The 24994-nt window shown below is 42.1% G+C and overlaps 1 protein-coding gene and 1 pseudogene across 1 annotated transcript in view; both read left to right on the top strand.

The window, feature by feature from the left end:
- The window catches only part of DAB1 (DAB adaptor protein 1), a 1249655-nt gene that overhangs the window by 627001 nt on the left and 597660 nt on the right, over positions 1–24994 (top strand). The gene's annotated exons all lie outside the window — the stretch shown is intronic.
- LOC126948226 (40S ribosomal protein S20-like) lies at positions 10878–24024 on the top strand (annotated as a pseudogene).

Below are 24994 nucleotides of genomic sequence, written 5' to 3'. Positions count from 1 at the left end.
TAGTGCGAGGAAAGTTAACTCCAAGGATCTTGGAAGGACTAGGCACTGAGACTTGAACAGACAGCAGAACTAAAGGGCCTGTTGCCCATCCCACCCTCAGTAATTGTCGTGATGCAGCATATTCTGCTGGGCTTAGGGCCAGTGCAATGCATTTACACAGTAAATGCAAACAGCAGGGGCTATGGAGTCAGGTTTTGGTTCAAATCCTACTTAGGCCCCTTAGTTATTATAAGACCTGGGAGAGATCTCCTTTTCAATTTTCAATTAAAAATATTCATTCAACATTTATTGTATGCCATTTAGTGACTAGCTAGATTCTGATGACATAGTGGTTTAAAACAAAATTGCTTCTCCCATTGCAAGTTGTCTGGTACTAAACAAGTATACCATTTCATATGTAATGAGTACACAAAAGTTGTAATGGATAATAAGCAAAGACCTTAGCACATGTCTGGTACAAAGTAATGGTTCCAGCAATGGTAGCTATCTACAAGGGCTTGAGAGACATGGTGTATTAGTGAGAGTTCACTAAAGAAACAGAATCAACAGGATCTATAGGAAGAGATTTATTATAAGGAATTGGGTCACACCATTATAGAGGCTGAGAAGTCCCACGATCGGCAACCTGTAAAGAAAAGCCAATGGGTATAAGTCAGCTCCAGTCTGAAGACCTGAGAACTAGGGGAGCCAATCATGTAGATTCCCAGTCTGGGTCCAAAGGTGTGGGAAACAGGAGCACCAAGGGCAGGAGAAGATGGATGTCCCAGCTCAAGCACTCAGGCAGAAAGGTGTGAATTTCTCCTTCTGCCTTTTGTTCTATTCAGACCCTCAACAGATTGGATGACTCTCCCTCACACTGGAGAGGACAATTTCCACTTTATTCAATTCACTGATTTAAACTCTAATCTCATCCAGAAACACCCTCACAGAAACCCCCAGAAGTAATATTTAATCTGTGCACCCTGTGGCCCATCAAGTTGACTCATAAAATTAACCATCACATATGGCACAAAAGACTGAATGTTTATGTTTCCCCACAATTTATATGTTGGAATTCTAACCCCCAAGGTGATAGCATTAGGAGGCAGGACCTTTGGGAGGTGATTAGGTCATGAGGACAGAGTCCTCATAAATGAGATTAGTGCCTTTATGAAAGAAATCCCAGTGAGATCCCTCACCTCTTCTGCCATGTGGGGGCACAGTGAAAAGATGGCCGTCTATGAAGTAGGAAGCAGGCCCTCATCAGACACCCAATCTGCTGGAGCCTCAATCTTGGACTTCCCAGCCTCCAGAACTATGAAAAATAAATTTATATTATTTATAAACCACCCAATTTATGGTGCTTTGTTATAGCAGCCCAAACACACTAAGACACAGGGGAAGGTTGTACCTGACCACTCAACCCCTCCGAGGCTCTGTGTGGTCCAGTTTCGCTAGCTGCCAGCATTCAAGATGAGATCGTCCTCTGACGTTAATGATCCCTGCAGTTAGATCTCTAGACATCTCAATGCCTTCACATCTATTAGGCATTTTAATTACCACAGCCATCCTCTGTGGTGTGAGTATGGTCATCTTCTAGTAATAGATTCAGGCCACCCATAGCTTGTGACCCACAGAACACAGCAGGCTAGAGGTGAGCTTCTGCACTGCCCTGGTGTTCCTGTAGCCCAGAGAGCACTGGCCATCATCTCCTTAGAAACCTTCGCCAGCTCCTCACTGCTACCCAAATAGGAATACAACCTCCTTGACACTGCATACAGAAGTGCTTCTCAAATGCAGATCTGTGGAAGCAAGCACAGTAATCATGATGAATAATCAAGTTGTCACTGCTTTGAAGCAAACTTGAGGGGAAAAAAAGGGATTCCATAATGAGCTTTACCTAAATCTAAATGATCCATTCCAAACTAATATCTTTTATTCTTATTGTTTCTTCTGTTACATTAGGTGTTAACTGTCACCCATTTCATACAATTACAGTGCTAATAGACAGTATTTTGGTAAATGTCTTTATTTAATAAAATAAAGGTTTGACCCAACTTTTTGGTTTATTTTTGAAACTGGCCTATGAGATCCAAAAGATAGGGCTTTTGTGCTGAGCCAGAACTGGTGTACAACTGTTAGAACTATAAGGCCTTCTTCTTCTAGTCGCTCCCCTGATTCCTGTTCTTCACTCTCTCCTTCTCTTTTCCTTTTTTCCTCTTCTCTTTCCCTCCTCTAATTTAGCTGCCTGACTTTATCTTTCACCATTCCTGAAACTCTCTATAATTGCCTATGTCTTTGTGTCTGTCCCTGCCCATCCCTTTGCCTGGACACCTTTTTTTCATCCTTCAAGATATACTTTAAAGCTTCATCTTCTCTTTAACTTCCATCTACTTTCCAAGACAGTTCTAAACACTGTTTTGCCAGAGTGGGTGCTGCTGATTGCCGGTGTAATACTTCCACTTTCTTAACAGGATTGTTTGCCTTCCCTATAAAACCCTGAGGCCTACAAGGGCAGAAATGGAGCCACAGCCTTCTTTTTATCCTCTGCTAGTGCCTAGCCCAGTGGCTGGCCTGTCCCTATAGACACGGTGAGTGAGATAAGGAGGGAGATGGGGCATGAGGCAAACAGAGAGAGAGAAGAAATACAGAGAGACACAGCACGGAGACAGAAAAATACACACAGAGAAAAGATAGAGCCAGGTGTAGAACAAGGAGGAGGGAAAAGGAGGGAGGAAAGAAGAGAAGGAAAAAAAAGAGAAATTTGTTGTGAAAAGAAGGATAAAGGAAAGAACAAAGGAGGGAGGTAAAGGAGAAAAGGACCATGGGTGAGAAGGTTGTTGTGGTACATTTCAAACTCGCCTTCTCAAGGTGAAAATGCCTTCCTTCCCAGCATCCGCCTTTAACACATGCAGGGGGCTTTGACTTGTTGTTCACTTTTCATCTTATAATTATTTGAATACATTTGCATTAAATTATATTTAGATTTTCATCATCTCTGTAATTTCCCAAGATAAATAGAAAAATCTTTTAAAAAATGAAAACGCTATAGACTGTGTATTTAACCTTACAAAATTGGCAATTCATTAGAGAAAGAAGGCATTTGCTGCTTTAGCAAAAATATTTTGTTCAAGAAGATAGTGTCTGCCAGTATATGTAGGAAAACTCCCAAATAAGTTTTAGAATGACAGATCTTCATTAGCTTAACTCTAATTTTAAAGGTTTTTTTGGTTAGAAATGTATATATGGTTTTGTTAATGTGAGTCATTAGAAAGCCCCTCAATTTCATAAAATTACAACTTATCGTTTATAAGTGCATAATGTCATTTTTTTCTAACTTTGGATCTTTAAAAGTAAGTGAAAATTAACATTTCAAACCCAATTCTCCAAATGAAGGCAATGATAAATACACAATTACGGGTGTCCTTGAATGAAAAAGTGAGTTCTCATTTCAAGTTGGGTATAACTATCTTAGCAACTATGATCCAGGGAGCTCTTGAGTACTAAACACACTGCTTGTCTCGTTGAGTATGCCCAACCACATTTTTGTTCCTTTCATCATTTCCATTTCACCCATATGGAAACTGAACTCTGAGAGTTTAAGTCACTTGGGAAAGGTCACATAGCTGGTAAGTGGCAGAGCTGAGTTTCATCCTGGTGTCATCTGACACCAGTAGCCTGTGAACCAAAGTGTTCTTCCTGATATGATAAGGATTTACAACCTGTTAGAGACTGATTGATTCACTGACCTCTAGCCTGAAAAGATGAAAGGAGGAAAAAAGGAATTGTAATTTATTAAGTGCCTACTATGCATCAAGCACCTCAATGTATCCTTCCATTTAACTCTGCCAATGAACCTGTGGGATAGGGACTTTCGCCCCTTCAGCTCCCAAGAGAGGTGAAGCAGCTTGCTTGGGGTCCCCAGAGAGACTCTCCAGTCATTCAGATGCCACAATAAGGCATGAAAGTCCAAAGTCTTCATAGCCTGCTTAAGTGGAGGAAAGAAGCATTCTTTGTATTTTTTCTTTTTTAAAAAATTTTTTTTTTTTTTTTTTTTTTGAGACGGAGTCTCGCTCTGTCGCCCAGACTGGAGTGCAGTGGTGCGGATCTCGGCTCACTGCAAGCTCCGCCTCCCGGGTTCACGCCATTCTCCTGCCTCAGCCTCCGGAGTAGCTGGGACTACAGGCGCCCGCCACCACGCCCGGCTAATTTCTTTTTGTATTTTTAGTAGAGACGGGGTTTCACCGTGTTAGCCAGGATGGTCTCGATCTCCTGACCTCGTGATCCGCCCGCCTCGGCCTCCCAAAGTGCTGGGATTACAGGCTTGAGCCACCGCGCCCGGCCATCTTTGTATTTTTTCAAAGAGCTGAAGCACTACTTGCCAGACAGTGTTTTGTTAGTGCATAGCATGAATTCTCTCATGGACTCCCCACAACAGATCTGTGAAGGAAGCATGTTATCTGGACCTCTTTCTTCACCTTAGAGCAGAGATGGATTTGACTTCAGGGCACGGGCAGGTGTGAGAAGGCAATCATCTCAGGAACAAGCTAGAACTGGAGAAAGCGGTCCGGCCTAACGGCATTCAAATTCTGACTATTTCAAAACACATCCCTGTCCACAGAAGCCTGTCTGCAGGCCTTGTTTATTCTGTCAGTTCCTTATCCCAGCCTAGTGGGGTATGTGGCTTCTTGCATGTCCCACTCAGTTTACAGAGCCTAACAATATCATTCATACTCCTATTTTAAGACAGTATGGTTGATTCTTCCAACTCTGGTATTCCAAAACCATCCATTCCACTTTCCTGCAGCTTCAAAAGTAGCTCCACACAGTGCTCTTGTTATTACAAGACCCTTAATTGTTATTAATTGCCATTGAAGGTGATGATAATTAACGCACTGTAATGAAGTGCTAGACCACCATCCTGGCATGTGTATTTAACCTATGCTTGTCTAAGGAGTTCAACAAATTTGACAGAGACCTTCCTGCCTCGGTGCTGAAGAAGACACAGGGGCGTATGAGTTAATTTAGAGATCCGGAAGCCCTGGGCCACTCCTTCCGTGGGAAGCTCTCACTGCCTGTGGCCCATGCTTTCCTGCTTCCTGTCAGCTCTGCCGGCCCCCTGCTGCCAGGCGGCTTTGCTTGTTCAGAACAGCAGGCTCCTTTGATGGCATGCCAACACGGATTTCAAACACCAATTACCACTCCGCCGATGACAAATACGAAGCGAAAAAAAGCAGCAATGATCATTTAATAAATTTATTATGAAGACTAATGGCCCTTCTATAAATCACCGTGCCTTATTACTGAAAAACCTCAGTTATTCAGACATGGAGACAACAGGGTTAATTTTTAAATCATGGAAGCACAACTTCTGGATGGCCTTAGGAGGACCTTGAGGGATCCTCATGGCCTAAACTAGGGAGTAAAACTCAAAGAAGACCAGGAAGGGGAGACAAGTGACTAGGAAGTGCACAGAGCAAACACCATCTATGTTCTATGTAGGCGTTTTCTCATACACTTTATAGAGAAAAATCCCAGCTAGTCCTCACAAAATGGCACAAGGGCAGTGATGGAGAAGCAAAATGCTTAAGAATATCATCTTTGGAATTAAGTTAGCCCTAGCTCAAGTCTAGAATCTACCAGACCATAGCTGTGTGATCTTGGTCAAGTTACTTAACCTCTCTGTCTCACTTCCCTAGTCCATAAAACAGGGAAAATGATAGTAGCTACCACACAGAGTTGCTGTTGTCATGATTAAACACAAGAAAATGTGGTGAATACTTATCACAGAAAACATTCCGTATGTTATCATTAAGTCAGTTATTATTTTCGTACTTTATACATGAGATGATAGACTATCATCAAAGTTTAGTATCTCATCCACAGACACACAGCTCATAGTGCAGCCTGGATTCAAACCCATATCTATGTCCAGCTCTGCCACCTTGGTCTAGCCTCGAAACTTTCCTGTGTGAGTGGGTAATGTCAAGGTTTGCAGTGGCGGGGTTTACTGGGCAAAAGATGCCTTGCACAGTCCCCTTCATCTCATTCCAAACCAGAAGTAAGAGTCTCTCCTCCTGCCTCCATGCCAGCTGTCTTCTAATGGGTAGAAACGTTAACACCCGCAAAGGCTGTAATTGAAGATACAGGTCTCTTATTTCTGAAAGTGATTGAAAACATGCATACTCACCTTTTCTGTTTGTTTGGTTTTGTTGTGTATTTCTTTAATAGTTGAGTATAAATACCTGCCCTCCCACCTCTCCTGTTTCTTATCACACATTGCATCACACATTTAAGCTACTGCAGGACTGCTCGGGATATTTGAGTCTGGACTCCACTGCCAAAGCCTACTGGTGCCTTGCTCTATGTCTGTGTCTCTGTATACAAATAGCTCAAGAGCAATATGCAGAAGATTGAGTTGGTCAAGCAATTGGTTAGTTCAAAAAATATCTCAGTCAAGAAGTAATCGGGGTCCTATCTGTGTCAGGCAAGGAACCTGGCAATGAAACCATGCAAATGAGGGAAGCATTAGTACTTTGGAACATGGTTTTGATTGCCCTCAGAGGCAAGTCAGTCACTCTCTGTAGCGAGAATCCCACTTACTACCAAAGAGTTGCAACAACATTTACTGAGTGCCTGCTAGTGCTGGATCACATGCCAGATCCAGAGGCGCAGGCAGTCAGGGATCATGTGTGCACTTTTCCATGGAGGAACTTACAATCGCCTAGCCTCAGAGCCCCCAGCCTAAATCCTCTTAGGGACAACCTCAGTTTCCCCCAAACTCTGCAGAAATTGGAAGACCTAAATAAGCCCCGGCGTTGTTCAAAAGTACAGAAAGTAAAGACAGAGGGTAGGAGAGTGCTTCAGTGAGGGTTCATGAGTTCTGCGCCCCCTTCCCACCCCCACGCACTATCCCAGCTTGTTATTCCCTCACAAGAGCGGTACAATTACTGAGTAAAAGGAAGGCCTTTTATCGTTTCCAAATCTCCCCCCCTCAGGGCTCCTGCACACACACACACACACACACACACACACACACACAAACAATCCTACTCCCTCTCTTACACACAAACTCAAGCTCATGAATTCTCTCTCACACACACGTGCATGTGCTCACACACACATATACACACACACATACACTCAAGCTCATGAATTCTCTCACACACACACGTGCATGTGCACACACACACACACACACTCAAGCTTATGAATTCTCTCACACACACATGTGCATGTGCTCACACACACATACACACACACACTCAAGCTCATGAATTCTCTCACACACACACGTACATGTGCACACACACACACACACACACTCAAGCTTATGAATTCTCTCACACACACATGTGCATGTGCTCACACACACATACACACACATACACTCAAGCTCATGAATTCTCTCTCACACACACGTGCATGTGTGCACACACACATACACACACATACACTCAAGCTCATGAATTCTCTCACACACACACGTGCATGTGTGCACACACACATACACACACACTCAAGCTTATGAATTCTGTTTTCTCCCCCAACACACACAAGTTCAAGATCATGAATTCTGTCTCTCAGTCTCTCACATGCAAACACTTTCTCAAACAGGCACACAAGCTTAAGTGTGAATTCTCTCTCTCTCTCTCTCATACACACGCGCACACACACACACACACACACACACACACACACCCTTGTGACCAACTCTTTGAACCCAAGGCAGAAGGTGGGCATGAGAAAATAGGCCAGTCTGCAAATTGTCTTGTCAGTGAGGAAGCAACAATCTGGAGCAGAAGGCAATGCAAACAAAGCCCTTCGTGCTGTTGCTGCTAACGATTTAGGGCAGTAGGTGTGTCTGCCGCGCTGCCCCTCTGCTTCCAGACCCTGAGCCTGTGGCACTGCAGCTGTTGCATGCTCCTCCTACCTCCTCCTGTCTAGCTCTCCCTCTCTGCATATGTGTTCTCTTCCCCTGCTCCTGCTGCTGCTGGCCTGAGAAGGAAAGCATGAGGATGGACAGCACATCTTTTAGGTGTCTGGGTGCCTGGCACTGTGCCACATGTTGGGTGCCTCTTAGCTCGAGGTCCTCTTTAATCCAACCCCTTCCTCTCACTCTCACCCCAAGTTTTGCTGATAGTTGTATTTGTGGGTTTATCCCCTCATGGGAAACACTATTTCTGTGCATATTTCAAAAGTCAAGTTCACTCAATCACCAGTCATCTGTTTAATAAGCGTTTTTTGAGATTCATCTCATACAAAACTAGCATTTTCCCTGGAGTCCTGGAAACAAGTCCGGAGGGACCTGTCATTCTTGTTTAACCCTATAAACATTGGTTGAGTAAAGGAATCTTCCCAATCACCCCATATGTACCTATGTAAGAGAATGGGTTAGGACATCCAAACTCATCATCTGCTGGGCCTTGTGTGAAACTGAAAGACCTCATGTGGAAAGCCCAGACCCCTTCTCACAGTGAGTTCCTCTACTGGAAGGTTCTCCTTTGGGGGCGGAGTCTCAGCAGGCACCAGAGAAACAAATTATACAGGATTGCCATTTTTGCTACCCCTGAAAACAAGCCAGCAAGCCTGCTCTGGAGGGAATGACCATAGATCACTACTGGAAGCAGGCAGATAGTAACGAAGTAAAAAATACAGTAAAGGCAAGGATTCTGGGATGTGTCAAATGTCTCCAGTTACTGTTCTTGTCACCAGCTCAGTCCTTCTGTGCCTTGACAGTCTCTAGCAGTCTTACTCTCCTGTTCTGTGTCTCAGGTGGTGTTCACACCTGCTCAACCCTTGGTCAGAGTCCCACTCTGCTCTGGATCCAGTTGACCCCTCCCCTCCTTGAAGTCCTCCCAGACCTCCATTTTCCCAGGATGAAGCTTGGCAGTTGGACAAAGAAGGATTGTCCCTGCTGGCCCTAGAATATTTCACAGCACACTCTTGGCCAACTCCATCTCTCTAAAGCTCCAATTCTTTATCTATAAATTAGGGGCCCTGACTCATGTCTGTAATCCCAGCACCTTGGGAGGCCAAGGTGGGAGAATCACTTGAGCCCAGGAGTTCAAGACCAGCCTGGCAACACAGGGAGACCCCATCTCTACAAAAATAATTTTAAAAATTAGACAGGCCTGGTAGCTAATTGGAGACTGCGGTGAAAGGATCACCTGAGCCCAGGAGTTTGAGGCTTCAGTGAGTTATGATTGCACCACTGCACTCCAGCATGGGCAACAGAGCAAGATTCTGTCTCAAAAAATAAAAAATAAATGGATGACTTAATGGTCTCAACATGTTGTAGTTAAGAAGGATAAGGCAAATCGTGCTCCTAGCACAGTGTTGCCATGTACCAGGTGCTCCATAAAAGTTAGTTCACTCTCTTTATTCCTCACCTGATAGGACTATCTCCTTAAGTGAAGTTTTGTCCCCTCTAACTGTTTAATAGACACTTGTCCTGCAGGATGCTCCATAAAAAAGGATCTGGAACTGCTACCCATCATATTCCTGTCGTAAAGGATATTAACACTTTAGGTCCTGAGGAGTGCTGCAGTTTAAATAAATCTGTTTAATCCATTGTTTTCTTCATTGCCCTTGACAAAATGAGCATATTGTTTGCTTAGCAAACACCTACATAACATACTCTGTGTTTTACAAAGGTTAAGTCATTTAATTCTCATGACAGTTCTGTAAGGTGAGATATTATCATCAGTGTCCTTTTAAAAGATGATGGAATTATAGCCTTTAGCACAGAGCAGTTCAGTTACTTGCCCAAGGTCACACAGTTGTTGCAGAGCCAGGATTTGAACACATTCTGTCTCCAGGATCTAAATTCTTATCCACTCTACTCAGCTGTCTCTCTAATTTAAAGATACACACACACTCACACATATATACATGTGTATGTATATGCTGATTCTGCAACTAAAACAATAGCAATGCTATTATCTGTGTAATAACTGTTAATATTCTAACAAACATTAATTCCAGAATATATAGAAAGGCTCCAGAAAGGCTGCCTGAGACTCTCTCCTGCTCTCAATTCTCACTAGTTGGTGACTTGGTCCCACCACAGAACCCAGCACCACTGTCCACCATCCAGGCTTCCCTGTGGACAGGTGCACTATTTAGAATCACTTCTCAAATGTAAAAACAAAGTACCAGAACCCACAGGGTCTTCTTTCCTACCTCTCACTTACTGAAACACTTCCCAGCCAACCCTGAAGGAAGACTTGTCAATCCACCTGCTGCTGCTGCTGCTTTCCTTTTTTTTTTTTTTTTTTTTTTTTTTTTTGTACACAGTCTCACTGTGTCACCTAGGCTGGAGTGCAGTGGCATGATCTCATCTCACTGCAACCTCCACTTCCCGAATTCAAGTGATTCTCCTTCCTCAGCCGCCCAAGTAGGTGGAATTACAGGCACGCACCACCATGCCCAGATAATTTTTGTATTTTTGGTAGAGACGAGGTTTCACCATGTTGGCCAGGCTGGTCTCGAACTCCTGACCTCAGGTCATCCACCCGCCTCGGCCTCCCAAAGTGCTGGGATTACAGACATGAGCCACCGCGCCCGGTCTGCTGCTTCTTTAGTATGATATTCTTTCCTGTATCAGTGGAGTCTGCAGAAAGGGTGTGTCTTTTATTCCCCTTTTCCTGAGGAAGAAGATCTCTTCCCTGGAGTCCTTTGTGCTAGTCCAGAAATCCTTCGGTGGGTCTTCTCAACATCACACTCATAGTCCCTTATTTGTAAGCAGCAGGAAGTTCTTTTCTAGGTAAAATGAGAAGTTATGTAAGTGTGGAAATCGCCAGATAGTTAGGGAGCATGTCCCAAGTGCCCAGTTCTGTGCTAGGCAAATAGAACCCAGGGACCTTTTGTCTTTTATGGCAGGAGAATGTTCGTGAATGGAGCAAACAAGCATAGGTGAGTCTTGGGAAAAGGAGTTTGACAATTCTTCCATTTGAGTACCTCTGAGTATCTGTTTTCCCATTTTCACTCACAACACAAGTTAAAGTCACCTAAAAAGTGTCATTTTTTAAAATGTAAGCAAAGAAAGGGACCTTAGAGATCTTCTAGCTCAGGGTTTGCCAAACAAGTTTTCTCTCCAATGCCAGTATCAAAGGAGTGGAAGTGTTGCTTGAATTGCTGAGGTGACAATTTTAAGATGGCATCTGAGGTTGTAGGGCAAGAGTGTTCTGATCAATGTAGTGATGTATGCCAAGGGACCAGTCTTAACTTGGGTTCTTCCTTAGACGTTGGGCTTGAGATGGGGTACTTGTGGAAATTATTTAGTCAAGGAGGCTCTCAGAAGGAGAGAGAGAAAAGGAGGCTGAAGGCAGGGAAGAAAGTTAAGCAATGATGTGGTCTCAGCTGGGGACCAACCTGGGCCACTGCAGTGTGAATTGAGGCAGGGGGCTAACCTTTCATACACTGGTGGTTGGTCATTGGCTATGGATGTGGGGATGGGGATGGTGCATACCCCCAGCCTGGTGGCTCTCCTCAGCAGAGGGCTATTCTTGGAAGAAGGGAGCAGCTGTCAGTCATTAGCAGCTGACACTCACAGCAGCTGGGCAGTATGTGCACCAGCCCAGGAAAGGGAGTCTGGGCAGGGTACCAAGAATGTCCACTAATGGCGATCCACTGGCTAGGCAGTTAGCATCCTTAAATAGAGCACATCAGCTTATTTACAGGTGAGAAATCTGATGCCCAGAGAGAAACGCTCAAGTCAAAATTCCTTTGCATACCCTCAGGGTTCTCCACAGTTGGGCTCTATGCTTAGTTACCAATCCTCTGCCACCCTCAGAGCATGGCAGACATGCTAGTCCTGTTGATGCCTTGTTCCCCAGGGATTCTGGCACTTTCCTACCACCATGCCTTTGGTCATGCTTCTCTTGCTCCGGCAGTATGTGAAATATCCTCCCTCACTTTTCTATTGAGCAATTTGAAATACCCTGTAGACCCATTTCATAATATTTGGAGTGATAGAGCCATCACAGATTGCCTGAAGGGGGTCTTAGCCCCTTTAAAAAGAATCTGAAAGGATTTATATTCTCAGAGCAGTGATCTGTAGGAACCCATAGATTATCTATAATGCCTGTACTGCCATTATAGATCTCCTATAAGTACCTACAGAACATTATGGATTTATTGTAGAATCCCACGGATTGCCCATGGTAATTGTGTCATGTTAAATAGTCTTTCATTCAACTGTCTAGTGAGTGTTTACTATGTTGTGGAGAAACCAGGTGAGCAAAACTGACAAGGTCTTTGCCCTTATTCTAAGCATAAAAAAAAAGATTCAATATGCAGGAAACGAATACCTAATTTCAGATGGCGTTAAGTGCCATTGAGAATGACTGAGGAAAATATTCCAATTTCATAGGTCAAGGAAAGACTTCTCTGAGGAGTAACATCTGAGTTGAGATCTGAACAGCGAGAAAGAGTCTTGTCAGGAAGGTCTGAGAAAGGATCCCTCTGGACAGAAGAAACAGGAAATATACTAGCCCAGAGGAGGGAATGAGCTCAACATAATTCAGAAACAGAGAAAATGTTGGGGTGTCCAGGAAGTGGTGAGTGAGCAAATGAGGGAGGGGCAATAGTAAGAATACTGGACAAGTAGTAGGGGTAAAGAAATAAAAGCCAGCCGGGTGCAGTGGCCCATGCCTGTAATCCCAGCACTTTGGGAAGCCGAGGCCGGTGGATTACGAGGTCAGGAGATCGAGACCATCCTGGCTAACACAGTGAAACCCATCTCTACTAAACATACAAAAAATTAGCCAGGCATGGTGGCGGGCACCTGTAGTCCTAGCTACTCGGGAGGCTCAGGCAGGAGAATGGCATGAACTTGGGAGGCGGAGCTTGCAGTGAGCTGAGATCATGCGACTGCACTCCAACCTGGGCAACAGCGAAATTCTGTCTCAAAAAAAAAGGAAAAGAAAAGAAATAAAAGCCACAGTGCCTTCCCTCAGACACACTCCATTCCCATAGGGCACTTGTAGATAGCAGCAGTTAGTACACTTACTATCATAGTAAGACCACCTGTGGGTATTTACACACTGTTTCAGTACTTACAGAGGCCCTCACACTCAGTTATGATGATCGTATTTCATTATGAACTGCCTGGAGGAACATGACATGTCATCTCCAGTCATGAGTTGTTAGCGATGACCTGAAGACATGTAGTTCCACCGTAAACCCTTAAGATGCTTTCAGTTGGTAAAGCTTGCTAATTGTGTTTGCAGCATCACTAAAAATTGCTTGGAGATTGTTTTTAAATCCAAGACTGTTCCAAAGAACAATTTTTTTTCCTTTGACTCAGTTTTCTCTCCCTCTTATTGATTAACATGGGAAATTAATCCCAAGCAAGTATTTGGTACAAATGACAGCACCCAGCTACAAACACGTCCCCCAGTATTGTCAGTTAGGATTAGTTACAGTTCCAAGTAGTATAATAATATTGGTTTAAATAAGAGAGAAGTCTGTTTCTCTTTCACAAATAAGTCAGAAGTTGATGGTCCTAGAGTAGATTTGGTAGTGCTACTCTGTGAAGTCCTCAGGAATCCAGGCTCCTTCCAGCTTCCTGCTCTGTCCTTCAAGATGGCTCTTCAGCCATTACATCCATGTTCCAAGTAGCAGATGTAGAAGGAAGGGAAGAAAAAGCAAGAGAGTATGCTAGTTATTTGTTGAAGAAAGCTTCATAAAAATGTCTGAATATACTTCTGCTGACCTTTGACCAAAACTTAGTCACGTGGCCACAAAACAGCAAGGAGGCTGTAAAATACAGTATTTATTCTTGCGGGGCACAGGCCTGACAGAATATTCTCTTACTAAGAGAGAAGGCAAAAATGGATAATGAGGAGAAATCAACAGCTTTTACAATACCCACTATGGAAACAACTCATGTGACAAAATTCACATTAGTAAAAATGCCCCAAACCAGTGGTCGCTAGCCCTAGGATGTTAAGAAACAGTAAAACTAAATTTAAAAAGAGAAGGAGTCCAACATAGCACTGGCAACCTATAATTTTTCCAAGCGAGGATGTGAAAAACGGCTTAAACCCATCACCCACTGTCATAATCATCTCACAAGGAAAGAAGACTGTATCACAAAAGAAGAAAGGACTTACTTACTCCTTAGAAATGTTTTAATGGATTAAATTTAGCTTTTGTGGGAGGGGGGAATAAACTTATTTTTTTTCATATCATCACAAAACAGTGAAAGCTTCATCACGGACCCGTATTATTAAGTGGTGCTTCAAACTGAAAGCATTTCTTTAAGACAGTATGATACTTTCTGTTTCTAAAAGCTCCCCCAAGTTGCAATAATAACAACCATTTATCTAGAGCACAAACCATTAACTGATGGACCTTAGGTCAGGTTCTGTTCATAGACATTGTGTTTGATCTGATCAGTAATTTTTTTTTTTCAAACTTTGAATTTGTTGTCAATATGGAAAGCTTAAGAGATTTTACATAAAAAGTAATAATCGTTCTTGCTTCTCTTGAAAAGTGAGAAGCTCTGGCACACAAGGGCCCTCATTTCCACATGGTCACTCCCAGCTGGATGCAGCACAGCAGCAGCTGCCCCTTTCAATGGGCACACACTTGCCAATTCATTACGGGTCCACCTGGCCAGCCTCTCCTTTATGCAATATGCCAGGTCCCTGTGGAAACCTGAGTTTGTGACTCCTCATTTCATGCTACCAATATACCGGTATTTAGATGCATACTTCTAAACTTCACATCAACCTGAAAATTAAACATTATTATCCCCTTTTCACTAGAGCAAAGAACAAAGCAGTAAAGTGACTTGCCCAAGACTGAAGCTAATAGGTACCCACCTGGAATTTGAACCCAGGTCTCTCCGACTCCAAGGCCTGTGTGCCTTCCGCTGTGCCACCCTAGCTTCCAGCAGGCTTCTGACCCACATCTCTGTCGGCCCTCGCACAGGTAGAATTATTCATGCCATCTGGTTTTTAGGACTTTCTTAGAATTAGCTGAGAAAAGTTTTGAATTTCCTGTTTCTCTTGCAATATTATTTTAGGCTCCTTTTCATATTTATTTTTGAGGGGGAAAATATCCTGGGGAAGCAATGGTGGTTCAGAGAAGAACATCGCCATCCATCATGCAGACACAGCATGCATTTAAACAGCTCTGAGTACATAAATTGGTTACTTAATCGGCCCTAGCTAATCCATGGAGTGCAGAAGCCAAACTACAGTATGGGAAACAGCTTTTACACATGGGGTGCACACATCTGACAGAGCCTAGGGTTCTTGGAGCAGCTGCTGAGTGAGGCTCAAGGCCTTCTGACCCTCCCACTCGCTGTAGGCTCTCAGTGCCTCATGGGTAGTTGTTTTCAGAACATGAGGCAAGCTGGAGCCTTTCATTAGAAAGCAATTCTGAAACAGAATGAGAATTTTAAAATGTGTATGTCTGAGTTTCTTTTCATTCAAAACTGGACTTCTTTACTTTAAGCTCCATGCTGACAACTTCAAGTCAGATAGGGAAAAACATAAAAACAATACTACCTGCTATATTCACATTACATACATTCCAATTTTCCCTATAAAAGACTACATACTTATGAAACATATTTAACTATGATATTATCAACTATTTCCAGATCATTCCATTTAACAAATGTAGGCTACTTCCTTCAAATCTCCTGAGTTGTGTTGACTGCTGTGTGTCAGGCATGAAGGGCAATAGGTGTGTGGATAGCAATAAGATACAGTCCTTGCCCTCAAGCCACTCTTTTCCTCGTGTAGAAGACACCCATGTAAACATACAGTTCATGGTTTCATTCACTGATGCAACAAATCCTTTTTTTAATGTCTCCTATGACCTAAGCATTCTTCTAAGAACTAATTCCTATATTTGTAAAGTTTACAGTTTACATTCTAGTTGTGGGGTGGGGATGGATTCATTTCCTGTGGTTACTATAGCAAAATACTACAAACTTAGTAGCTCAATACAATGTGAATTTATTATTTTAAGGTTCTGGATATCAGAAGTCAGAAATCCATTTCACTGGGCTGAAATTAAGACCTTGGCAGTCCCGTTTTCCTTCTGGAGGCTCTAGAATCCACTTCCTTACCTTTTCCAGCTTCTAGGAATGCCTGCACCTGTATTCCTTGACCCATGGCCCCTTCCTGCATGTTCAAATCCAGCAGCATAGCATCTTTTCTCTTCCCTGATCCCTGATTCTGTCCTTACATCTTCTCTCTCTAACTCTGATCCTGCATCTCCCTTTAATAAGAACCCTGTAATTATATTGGGCCCACCCAGATAATTCAGAATAATCTCCCCATCCCAAAAGCACTAATCCAATCATATCTGCAAAGTACGTTTACCATGCATGATAACATAATCACAGGTTTTGGGGATTAGGATAGGATGTGGACATCTTTGGGACCATTATTCACCCTACTACAGGGACAGACAGTAAACAACTAAATTCACACACACACACCCATGCACACACCCGCACGCGAGCGTGCACACACACACACACACGATCATGCCAAACATGGATATGTGAAAATGGCATAGGGTGAGGGCAGAGAGCAAGACAGGAGTTGCTATTTTAGGTAAGAAATGGATCTTAGGAGGTGACGTTTATAGCTGAATGAGTGAGGGAATGAGTCCTGGGGATGTTCTGTGGGTGGGTGCTGGAAGCTGAATAATCAGTAGGAACAGCAATGCACAGAATCTGAGACATGAATGAGCTTAATGTGTTGAAAAAGCAAAGGGGCCAATGACACTACATCAAAGTTGGTGGGGGGGTGTTATGAAGGAAGTCAGGTATGGAATTTGAAGTTTATTCTAAGTGTAATAGGAAGGCTTTAGAGGATTTATAGCAAAGGAATGAGGTATCTTGATTAATATTTTCAAAAATACTCTTCCTTTAGGAGATCTGATTGCTGGGGTGGCAAGAGTAGATGTAGCAAGGCCTGCTAGGGGCTGCTGCCACACGGCCCAGGACAGGCATGATGCAGGCTTGAGTTGAGGTGATATCAGTGGAGGTAGAGAGAGGTGCTCAGAGTCAAAGTACACCTGGAAAGGTTAGTCTGCTTGGCTTGCCAGTGTTCTAGCTGTGGGGACTTGGAGGAAAGGGTGGATTCGGAGGACCTCTAGGCATGGGATCCGAACAGCACTATGAGATTAGGTGTCCTGAAACACTACAGAGATGACTAAGCCACAGTTGCAAATTTTATCAGTAACTTCATTGTAGACAGGTAGACTTTGTTCACTACAATAATAACTATTCAGATTTCTTCATATAATCAGCCTTTGCCTTATGTATTTATTCTTTTCCCTCAAAAGAAATGCTAGTACTATGGAATCTGTGATGCAGGAGGTGATAGAACAATAAACATTCTGGGGGTACCCTCAGGAAAAAGATCTGTTTCAGCTGAGTTACCTAAAAGGGAAGGCAGGAATCTTGCTGCTGAGCAGGGCACTGGTTCTCACCTGTTAGCTCTTGGAGTCTACCTTGAGACCTGCACATGCCAGGTGCCTGAGTTTGGGAGGCCTGAAACTGGCACACTTGGAAACATAAATGCAAAAAAAAAAAAAAAAAAAAAAAAAAAGCCACTGCACGCCAACAGTGAGATAGCTGAGCAGAATTGTCACCGACAGTGTACTGATTTATTCTAGTGCAAAAGCAAGCATGAGTGAAACTTGAAGGTTGCTAGATAAGCATCTGCCTTCCAGGAGTTTATAGTCGAAAAGGAAGATAAGCATCCAGAAGTAACTAGAGCCCTGAGTGCAAAGTTAAGCACTCGAGGCTTTGACTTTTGAAAATTAAATGAAAAATCAATAAGATCACATGCAAGACTGATATGGTTTGGCTGCATCCCTGCCCAAATCTCATCTTGAGTTGTAATCCCCAGATGCTGAGGAAGGGAACTCATGGGAAGTGATTGGATCATGGGGGTGGTTTCGCTCATGCTGTTCTCGTGACAATGAGTGAGTTCTCATAAGACCTCATGGTTTTATAAGCATCTGGCATTTCCCTTCCTGGCATTCATTCTCTCTCCTGCTGCCCTGTGAAGAGGTGCCTTCTGCCATGATTGTAAGTTTCCTGAGGCCTCCCCAGCCATGTGGAATTGTGAGTCAATTAAACCTCTTTTCTTTATACATTACCCAGTCTTGGGTATTTCTTATTAGCAGCGTGAGAATGAACTAATACAAAGGCAGTGTAATTTTGGTTAAAAGCCTAGGTTCTGGCACCAGACTTCTGGGGTCAAACAAAACTTTGCCTGGTGACACTGGGCAAGTCCCATAATCAGTCTGGGCCTCTATTTCCTTGTCTGTACATCAAGATTGACAATCATGCCTTTCTCATGGGGTTAAAAAAAAAAATGAATCAACATGTGTAGAGAGCTCAGATTAGTGCCTGGTTCATGGTGAGGCTCAGCAAGAATCAATGATTGTTAATGCATATCAGAAGCTTTTGACTTAAAAGCTCAATAACCAGGAACTACTTTTACTATTATATAGAGGAACAGATGAATTCACTCCACTTCAACAGGAGTGTCTTACAAGCCTACTGTGTACTCAGAATGAAAAGATAACTGGCAAGTCTTGAACTGTAGAGTCCTCGGTATAGAAGAGAGGACAGATCAACAGCAACACAGTTCAATTAGTGGAAGGAGGGCTCCAATAATCAAGGGCTGAGAAGCCACAGGGAGCATACCAGCAGAGGATTCTAGTCTGGTACCCGACAATTAGTGGGTGCCCAGTAAATATGCATCCCTGCAGCCATTTCCAAATAGTTCTAACTTTGTACCTGTCCAGAAGAATTATATTTGTCCAGAGTATGTTGTTTTTTAAATACAACAAGACTGTGTTTCAAACAAATTGATCATAAATTTGAGATGTATGCTAAAGTGACTAAACAAGATGTTTTAACATCTGGAGTGTAAAAAAAATGGTGGGGTCTGTGTTTCTAAGTTTATTTTTTGACATAATGCTGAAACTTTAGCAAGTATGTTGTTTGTTAAAATAGCATTTTAGATTTCTTTTGCCTTTTAGAATTTTCAGAGTGCCTTCATGTTACTTTATTTAATCTTCATAAAAAAAACCAGTGACTATCTATCCTGAATTTTCAGATGAGGAAACCAGGATCCATTTCTGTAGACAATGGCAAGTAAAGGAAAATGCATGCAGGCATACCATTTAATGAACTGCTCTTTTTTCCCTTTTAGATTGTAAAGTCGTCCCTGGGTATTTGTGGGGTAAATTCGTCTCCAGGATCCCCCTCAAATACAAAAACCCACAGATGCTCAAAGTCCTTATATAAAATGGTATAATATTTGCATATAACAAACACACATCCTCCTGTATCCTTTAAATAATCTCTAGATTACTTATAATACCTAACACAATGTCAATGCTACACGAATAGTTGTTGTACTATATTGCTTAAGGAATAATAATGAGAAAAAAAGTCTGCATATGTTCAGTACACATACAATCATCCGTTTTACTTTCTGAATATTTTGATCCGCAGTTGGTTGAATCCACAGATGCAGAACTCACAGATACGGAGAACTGACTGTATTTATTATTTCAAGAAAGCTTCCAGCCTCTAGTCCAGGGATTACAAATGCAAATGTCTGTCGGGGCCATGCTCAGAAAAAAGGTATAAATAGCTTTGATGTAAGGTCAGAGGGAGTTGGACCCGGCTAAACTGGGGGGTGTAATGCACACCCAGGCATTCAAATTGCTATTTATATTTATAACCTGCATTTTTATGACACATAATTTTATCAAGGCAGAATTAAGCTCAATATCAAATATCCTCACAATAACTTAAAGATGGTAAGAGTGAAGGATTTCCCCTGTTTGACAGATAAGGAAACGGAGGCAGAGTGAATTGACTTCAAGTTAATAGAAGAGCTTAACCACCAGTCAGTAGAACGAAGGCGTTAAGAACATATGTTTTGGAACCTGGTAGATTTAATATGGAAATTTGGATTTGCAACTTGCTGAGCTCTGAGATGTTGAGAAGTTACTTAACCTCACTGAGCCTTAATTTCCCTGTCTGCATAATGGGAATAATAATGCTCATCTGAAAAGTTGTTTGAATACTAAGTGTGATCACACACATAAGTGTTAAGCCCAACATCTGGCATATCACAAGTATTTAATGAATACTAATTTGTTTAATGGTATTAATTAAAAGGAGAATAATTCAAGTCTATTGATAAGTGCAGGTTTTTACTCATGGCCTGCCAAGCTTTCAGATATGAGGATGCCAAAGCTTTACTGCAAATTCCTTTAGAATTCTACCAGTGATGAAGCCTAAGCAAGGAAGCAATGCATTTCTCTCTGTCTTTTTTTTTTTTTTTTTTTTTCGTATCTTTACAGCACACTGGTTGTATGACCAGAGAATAGATATAAATTTAAACACGTGGGAGAGAAAATCATAGATTGTCAGAGCTGGAGGTGATCTTACTTTTCAGCTGAAGACACTTACCCAGAGAGGTTACAATGTATATGTATGTGTCTGTGTGTGTATTCAATTTATATATTTATAGTCTCTTTTGTATATATTTTATTTTACATGTATAGTATGTATATGTATATATGTGTGTGTATATATACACATATACATATACACACACATATTTACAGTCATATCTCCCAGGTAGTGGGAGGTGTAGCATAGAGTATAGAGATTTTTTCTGGGTATGTGCATGTCTGGGTCTTCAGGTATTATAAGCTGCATATGGGAGTAGAGGAAGAAGAGAGGGCGTTGGCTGTCCAGCAGTTATTTTTGTCCCATGTTGCATGCTCTGTCCTACCTGACAAATCTGAATGCTGACCCCTCTGTGGTTCTGCCTGGCTGGTGACTGTGCTTGTCAGCTGAATCCACTCCCGACAGTTATTACTGGACTGTTTGATCCAGGACCTATCATCCACCAGCCTTCAGACTTTCTTAAATTTGCTTACTTCTCTCATGTGCTGATGGGTCCTCTCTCATTTATTAACCCCTCTGTCTTTTTGTTAGTTCTTTAATTTTAATGAGATCATGGGAGAAAGAGGAAAGAAATGTGTATGATGCAACTAAATTATTTACATAGGCAAGCTTCATTTGAGTGGTAAAATAACATTTCAACTGGGCGGGGTTGAACCCAAACCAGAAAGACCTAAGGTAGGAGCAATGCAATGGTCAGGCAAGAGATGATGAGGCTGACCTAGGGCATCGGCTTTTGTATACGATGCAAAGGAATACATTTTAGGTATGTTTCCAAGATCAAATTCAAAAGATTTGACATGACTGGGTAGATAATAACTCTTAAAAATAGGGAAGGCAGAAGGAAGAACAAGTTTGAAGAGAAGATAATGAATTCAGTTTGGTCATGGTAAGTCACATTGGGCATTACAGAAAACTAATGCTTGCACATGAAAGATGAAGGCATCCTCCAGAAAAATGTGTGACTGGTAGGGAATGTAATTGGAGAAATGGTCACATTAATAACTTTTAAACCTTTTGGACTATGACCCAGTATGTGCACACATGCAACCAAACATGACTCACAAAAGCACACCTTTAACTTTGATAGACTATGATATTTTTTGTTACTCAATTTAATTTAAATTAAATTCTGGTCAAAACTTACCAAACTGATTTAATGATTCACCAATGTATTATGAAAAATATTGGATTAGGTTGGGTGCAGTGGTTCACACCTGTAATCCCAGCACTTTGGGAGGCCGAGGTGAGCAGATCATCTGAGGTCAGCAGTTCGAGACCAGCCTGAACAAAATGGTGAAACTCTGTCTCTACTAAAAATACCAAAATATCAGCCAGATGTGGTGGTGGACACCTGTAATCCCAGCTACTTGGAGGCTGAGTCAGAATTCCTTGAACCCTGGAGGTGGAGGTTGCAGTGAGCCGAGATCGCACCATTGCACTGTAGCCTAGGCAAAAAGGGTGAAAATCCATCTCTCTCTCTCTCTATATATATATATATATAATATTATATATATATAAAATAAAATGTGTACATATATAGGATTAGAATGGATGGCTGTATGAAGAACTTTAGATAAGAATACAAATCGCTCTTTGAGGACAATGCGGTCACAAGTGGTGTGGGGCTACCATCTGCCAGCTCCTGCTCCTGGCTCACCACCATTCACTCTCACTGAGGAACAAAATGGTCAGGAAGTCGCACAGCTTCCGTGACTTTTAAAAATACCAGGAAAACACTCATGGAGCCGGAGGTGGCGATTCACCAAATTTGAATCACTCTAAAGAACTGCAATGTAAAATCTCAGGAGATGGTGTGTGCTGACTTGATCAGAGGAGCAAAGGAAAAGAATCTCAAAGGGAAAGAACCATTTTGAATACCTACCAAGATTCTGAGAATCATTACAAGAAAAACTCCTTGTGGTGAAGGTTCTGAGATATGAGGTCATTTCCAGATGAGAATCCACAAGTGACTCTTTGACTTGCACAGTCCTTCTGAGAGTGTTAAGCAGATTATTTCCATCAGTATTGAGCGAGGAGTTGAGGTGGAAGTCACCATTGCAGATGCTTAAGTCAACTGTCTTAATAAATTGATTACTAGTTGTTTAAAATTAAAAAAAAAAAAAAAAATGCAAGTCCTGAATATGGTACCCCGGGTCATCAATCAAGATTTTGCTTTAGGGATTAAACTGTGTTTAGAAGAAAACATCAGTGTTCAGTGATACTAACTGAATAAAGAATTCAGTTGTTATATTGTTCTTAAGGTCATAAGAAACCTGTGGGATCTAGGCAACATGAAAGTGAATTCTCATAAAAACACAGTCCATGGCAAGAAGTGGAACTTGCACTTAGAGTCAAGAAAATATGTCAGTAAAGGCTTTTCCACTTAAAATAGGGCTGCAGTATTTTCTCTCTGGAGCCAACCCTTGAAACACTGCTGTAAAGGATGGGTTGCACATTTGGTTTCTTCATATAGTTAACTGTATGTCCTTGAAGGGCCAGACCCTTGACAGTTTCTGGGTAAATAGCCATGTGAAACAGAGGCCTCTGATCTACTCTCAACATGATTTGCATTTTATTTAGCACTCATTTACTGAACACCTGCTACAAGTAACACGAACACCCTAGAAGAATGTGGAGATAAATGATAAGTCTTGCCCTCTAGGCTCTCACAGTCTATTGGGAAGATAGAAATAAATAATTCTGGGAGCAGGCCAACTGTGATAGATGCTCCACTAGGCATGGAAAGACAGTAGGAAATAAGAGGAAAGAAAATTATTTCAACTCAGGATGTATTGTCTCCTTCTCATTTTAAAGTTCTCCTTCCAAACATCATCTCGAGTGGTTTGTGCACCCCACTTCCCAAATAACTTTATTTCATTAGCCTGTTTTATATTCTTTATGGCAGTTCTTATTATTAAGGATTATCTTTATTATTAATTTTTATAATCATATGTTATTTGGAAAGAGTTGCCCAAGAGACCAAGATACAAGAGATAGGATATTTCAAGTAAGGTCTCAGGTCTGGGTAACAACTAGCAAGGAAAATATGTAAAAATTGATTACACAACTCCTATGGGTCTCACCAACACTAAGTACATGCAACAGTTCAGTTATCACAAGTTGGAATGGGAATTTTGAAGAGGGACTTCTTTGCTGAGGATGGAGTCCCATTTCCTCCATGCGGAGGAGTGGCCATGTCTCCCTGACACACGAACCCTAGTGAAGCGACTTCAAGTGAACACCTGGAGAGGTTGAATATGTTGGAGTTCTCTACTGTGACATCACAAGCTGCCCCAATACTTAGTGACTGTACTTATTATTGCCATATTTTCTGGCTCTGTGGGTCAATAATTCATAAAAGTACATTGGAGAAGTATCTACTACAAAATGATGTCTGAGGTCTCCACCAGAATAACTTAAACAGCTGGGAACTAACCAGGAAACTGTGACTGTCTCGGTTTCCCCTGCTCTTTCCTGTGGCTAGCATGGGCTTCCTCTTCTTTTTTTTCTTTTATAATAAAACAAGAAATGAATCTACGTAATTTTACGTAATTTTATGTAATAAAAATTTTACATAATTTTACGTAATAAAAATTACGTAATTACGTAATTTCTACGTAATTTTAAAGGTGACACAGCACCTTCACCTACATAATCTCACGGAGTAAACACAGCAGCACAGATAACTTATTATCTGTTTCACAAATGAGGGTCTTGAAGCTCAGTGTGGCTAGAAGCAACTTGCACCAGGTTTTGGAGCCTAGACTTGAACCAGCTTTTGTGACTCCACTTCCAGTGTTCACTTCAAGCCTGCTCACTGGCATGAGTACATTCCACAAACACCACCTCCCATCAGACACACTGAAGTCACATGGAGTCATACCCACTGAGGTGACAGGAAGCAGCAGTGCATGGCTTCTTCAGGGCAATGGAGGCCCCCAGCTCCCCGGGGAAACGCCAGCACATGCCGACCTTGAGAAAATTATGGCTGCAGCTAGAGAAATAGGTATCAGCATTCATAGAGGGATTTGGGAATGAGAAGTGTGGTAACGGTCGGGTTTAATACTGTGCGCACACTTCTGATGAATATGCAAATGTGGCTGGTACCAGAAGCAGGAGGCGAATAACATTTACTAAACAGCAGTGCTAAACCACTTTGAAAGGGGTGTGTCAGAAGCATGGTAATGTAATTAATCCTCTTCACCTGTGAATTATCAGGGCCTTTGGGTTCCATCCAAAAACGTCTGACTTGAGTTTGCTTTGCTTGGAGCCTCTTGTGTAAACTTGATCTTAATGGAGAATGAAGCCTCAGAAACGGATACAAAATAGGAAGGGGTAAAAGGCACAACTATAAATTTACCCAATTAAAGGACTACAGGATCAGGGCACCTAGGTTGTGCCTGCCCACCTGGGATGATGCTTGTGGGACACCTTAATGCCTGATGTGGTCCCCACTCAATTGATTTATCAAACAAGAAGACTGATCGTTGTTAGATGGTCAGAGTGATGAGATCAGGCCTCACGCTGTCT

This window comes from Macaca thibetana, chromosome 1 (genome assembly GCF_024542745.1).
Source record: "Macaca thibetana thibetana isolate TM-01 chromosome 1, ASM2454274v1, whole genome shotgun sequence".
Lineage (NCBI taxonomy): Eukaryota > Metazoa > Chordata > Mammalia > Primates > Cercopithecidae > Macaca > Macaca thibetana.
Note: the sequence above shows the minus strand (reverse complement) of the source record. Positions and strands in the feature narration are given on the sequence as shown.